Genomic DNA, 5,189 nt, shown 5'->3' with positions numbered 1-5,189 from the left:
CACTAACTCTGAGGGCCCCTAAGCTTAAACTGAGACAATCTCTGAAATTCCATTATCCATCTAGAAACTCAAGCCCACTCTGAAATCCTAAACCTCCTGGGTACTCTATCACCAGAGGCCCCATCCAGAGATCTCCTCCTTGACCACCTTGCCTACTATGCCATCCATGGTAAAGAGAATCAAACATTCATAGAAATTTTCATGTTTATACATGATGCAACCTAGGTTACAGGATAATTAAATGACAACTTGCCACGGAAGCTAGAGTTTAAACATTGTCCCAAAGCCTTTTGCTTACAGGCTAGGATAGTAAATCCAGAGATTCTTTAGTCTCCTGGAGGGAAGAAATGGATTAGAAACCTATAGAACCTATAAACTGCTTTCTCACTGAAAAGGATTTAAGTTCCAGAACAACCTCTCTCCCTCCCTTCCTTTCCCCTATTTCTCTCTCTCCATCTCTCTCTCCCCTTTCTCTATTTCCTTTCCCCTCACTCTCTAAAGAGAAAGTGAAAGTCACTCAGTTGTGTCCAACTCCTTGCGACCCCATGGACTGTATAGTCCATGGGGTCGCAAATAGTCCATGGAATTCTCTAGGCCAGAATACTGGAGTGGATAGCCTTTCCCCTCTCCAGGGGAACTTCCCAACCCAGGGATCAAACCCAGGTCTCCCTCATTGCAGGCAGATTCTTGGCCAGCTGAGCACCCACTAGGGTGAACGGAAAGGGGAAGAAGGGAAGAAGAAGATATATCAGCTGTCCTATATAAGGTCCAAATTTCAAAATCCTGTTCTGTGATGCAACCATGGTTGCATGTACAGGTAAAAGCATCATGGTGCCCTCAAAGGAATTTGGGGATGGGGAACCTGAGCTACAACTCTACTCTGACTACTGTTTCTACTATGAGAAATAAATGTGCTGCTCTGATCCAGGCTTCCTTCTCTGTGTGTGTGTGTGTATACACATACACATATATGTGTATATATATGTATGCATGCATGCTCAGTCACACAGTCCTGTTCAACTCTTTGTGACCCCATGCACTGTAGCCCACCAGGCTCCTCTGTCCATGGGATTATCCTGGCAAGAATACTGGAGTGGGTTGCCATTTCCTCCTCCAGGGGATCTTCCCAACCCAGGGATTGAAGCCACGCCTCCTGCAGCTCCTGCATTGCAGGTGGATTCTTTACCACTGAGCCATGTGGGAAGCCCATGTATGCATGTATTTGTACATGTATATATACAGTCTACCTCTGTGGTAGATAACTTATTAGCTTGGGAGTAGAGTAAAATCTCAGACCTTCACAGTTTCAGACTTAGCACTCCCCTGCAGACCAGTTTCACATGGTCATGTCTAAAACTTATCCATGACCCATTTCTCCCTTCCTCAAGCACCTCCTGTGGCTCCCCAGTACCCTATGCATCCCATCCAAGATCTCTGATCAGATCAAAGTTCATTCTACTTCTTGAACTCAGATCCCACAGTAGCCTACCTTGGTCAGCAGGAGCACATCAGTGAAGTCCAAAGTCTTGGTCTTCACCTTGACCTTGAGGAAGTCATCAATACTGTCCCTGAGGAGGGGCTGGCACTGCTCCTGGGTGACTGCATCTGTGCAGCCATGCACAAGGGCAAGTCCTGAGGAAGTGCTGCCCATCTGGGGTGAGGAAGCCCGGGAAGTCCATGTGCAGGAAGATCTGCCAGTGCAGTTTAGCCACAAGTGCACTGAGCTCCAAGAAGGTGGCAATATATTCACTGGGCTTCCTGAAGGATGAGAGCAGGAAGGGAAGCCACCACTTAAAACACCGGAAGCCCAGAAGCTGGGGGCTACCTCCCATCAGGAAACTGAGGCTCCAAGAACAGATGGTTCACAGATACAGTGTGGGGATGAGCCAGGAGATGTGACTCTTCAGACTCTTCTCAACCCACATCCCATCTCCGTGAGCTGCCTCCATGCCCCAGGCACCCAGAGCACAGCTTAGACATCAGGCTTCTCTCCTTTCTCTCTCACCCAGTTTCCTTCCCCATACTGTCCACTTGGCTCAGACCTTATCCTCTCCCAGCTGATCAATGCGGATAATGCCTTCCCTAGTCTCCTTACCTCCAGTTGTCAACATCATCCAGTGTCTGCATTGTGGTCAGTCTTCTCTCCAGTCAGATGTCCAAGTTCAGGTTTGACCTCGATCCTCATCTGCTCATACACCTTCTACGGCTCCTAGGAAACCTCAGATATAGTTCATATCCTCTGTCTACTTCAGAATGTCCTTAAGACATTCCTTCCACCTCATACCCAATTTGTCTCCTTACTGTTGCACTTACTTTGCTCATTCTAACCTCCTAGCATTTATTAAACACTTCTACCTACCTGTAAGGTTTGCTGTTTCTCTTTCCCTTTTCCTGTCTTTCAATGTCCAGTTTGACCCATCTCCTCCAGGAGGGCTTTTCTGATTGTCCACCTCATTCTCATTCATTTACTCCTTTGGGTCCAGGGCTCATATTCCCAGGCCCTGGGCCGAGCACTCCCTCCTGGCAATTGCTGTCGAAACTGAAGACGCCTTTCTGCAGACTGTCCAGGGTCATGAGGCTGGTGTGTTCAAACATGTCCAGATGGGTGTGGCCCTTTTTAATCAGGTGCTATCACTTGGGCTGGACAGAGAAGGGGACATGGCTGAGGTTGGAAACTGCCTCCTCCCTAACCCCAGACACCAGACGCACTCTCCAGACCCTGCCTGCTGGTCCTAGGCTCCGATCTTCACAGATGACCAGCCTTGAGTGGGAGTGGAAGTTGTTACATTAAGGCATGAAGTGCCCAGCCTGGGAATCAGGAGACCTGCTATTAATATAACTTTGGTTCCTCCCACTACATTTTGTGCACTGTTGGTCAGCTTACTGCGTAAAGTAACTGCACAGCAAATGTCAGACCTCATCATCTTCATTGTTAGAAGGGAAAGGTCCCCTATGTTGAAAGAGGTAGTCCTCCATGGGTCCTGTGTACATTTGTACTTTCTTGCTTCGTATGCCAAAAAAAAAAAAAGAAAAAAAGCAAGACTCTGATATTCTTTACCTGGACAATTTCAGAGTTGTGTTTTTAGCAAACAACCTTGAGGAGTGAGGTAATGTCTCCTCCTGGACAGGTATTAGGGGGAATTGCTTTTAATTGATATGAAAGTCACAATTTCTCTTAACTCCCCCTGCCCCCCACCATAATACAACAGAGCAGGCATATACATCAGCATACTACTTGAGTAGGCATATATCAAAGCCCACCTGTGTAACCTGCATGAGATATAGTGACTTGGAAGACGAATGCAAACCAATGAGAAACACATGTTGTCGCCTTCTGAGGGTAATAAATTGTCCTCTGTCTCTCACCCAGGAGTTTCATGTCTCCTGACAGAATCCATGAAACAGTAACAAGCTCTCTTGTCAGCTTGCAAGTATGGTAAAAAATCCCAGGCACTTCACAAAAGCCTGACCTCCAGTTCTTCATTCCCACATATATACCCAAACCCTTTGCAGTGCAATTTTTCAGTAGCTTCTCTTAGGAGGTGGGGCCTCTTTCACAATCCTTGGATTCAGAGCTGGTTTGGCCAATAGACTGGTGAAAATGATGAAGTAGTCATCCCAAACCTAGACCCCAGGGAGAATTGCAGCTTACTTTCAGTCTGTTGGAACCTTGCTTCTGCCATGTGAGCAAGCCTAAAGGGGGAGAATCATATGAAAGGACATCCAGTTGTCTCACCTGAGGTCATCCGAGATCAATCTGCAGTCAGCCAAGCCACAAAGATGAGAGAGGACTGACCTCAGATCAGTAAGTCTTCCTATCTGACCTCCGGCAGACCACCCGATCACCCCAGCTCATCACAGATACGTGAGTGGCCCCATCCATGTCCAGAAGAACCAGCCTACTGACTCACAAACTTGTCAATGCTAAGCACTTATTGTTTTCAAGTGATTTGTTACTCTGGAATAATGACTACATGATATTCATCATTATCATCAACCATGTCTCAAGATTTCAAGCCTTCTGTGAAGGAAACATAGAAACTAACACCTTCTGAGCACCCACCATGTGCCAGGAACATGACTCCATTACATCATCTTGGCCACCCTACAAAGTGGGGATCACATAATCCTCATTTTTCAATTGTGGAAACCAAGGCTCAGAAAGAAAGAGCCATGGCCTTAAAGTCACCCACAAGAGTCAGATTCCAGACAAGATGTTGTTGTGTCCCTGTTATCCCCAAGACTCCAGCTGGAACCCTGAGTTCAAGAGACTCACGTGCATGATCTCTGCGCTCTTGGTGAAAATCTTCATATAGGGCTTCAGGATGTTGAAGTGGAAGGTGGGTGTCAGCATGCGATGGTGCTTGCTCCACTTGTCACCAGCACTCAGCAGGAGCCCATCCCCTAGCAGAGACAGCCACGGGGAGTGGGCAAAGGAAGACCTTTCCCTGGATGCACTGGGTCATCCCAACCCTCTTCACTCACAATTACTCATCCAGCCAGGGCTTCAGAGTATTGTAGAAAAGCATGTCCTTTGGTGGGATGGCAGCTGACATGAAGACCATCAAGGGCCGGGGAGGGGGGGCGGGCGGGAAGGGAATTTTGGTGCGGATTGGAGGCTCCCAGCCAGGAATCTGCATTTCCCCTCCAAGCCCAGCATGGCAGGAATGGGGTTAAGAGCACTGGAAGCTAAAAGGAGGGGTAATGGGAGGAGGGAGGACCAGACCTGGTCTTCCCAGACCAGGCTGCAGGACAGAATAAAGCAAAGGCAGAGCCCACAGATACCACCTTGTGAGCTTAGACACACCCCAACATGACACAATATGCCCCAACATGACTGGACATGGCTCCCAGATTGTCCTACATATTTGGCAGGAGTTTGGGTGAAAAGATTTTTAACCGTATTAGTGGTGGTTATAGGACTCTAGACACTTCAGAACTCAAAACTGTATACCAAATAGAGCAAACTTTACTTTTTGTAAATTTTGTAAATTTACATACAATTTTAAGAGAAACTGAGGGTAACTAAGCGTATATATTATTTGCATAAATATACTGTGAAATGATGGGCTTTCCAGGTGGCTCAGTGAGTAAAGAATCTGCTTGCCAATGCAGGAGACTTGGGTTCAATCCCTGGGTTGGGAAGACGCCCTGGAGGAGGAAATGGCAACCCATTCTTGCCTGGAAAA

The sequence above is a fragment of the Cervus elaphus genome, chromosome 9 (assembly GCF_910594005.1).
Source record: "Cervus elaphus chromosome 9, mCerEla1.1, whole genome shotgun sequence".
NCBI lineage: Eukaryota > Metazoa > Chordata > Mammalia > Artiodactyla > Cervidae > Cervus > Cervus elaphus.
Note: the sequence above shows the minus strand (reverse complement) of the source record.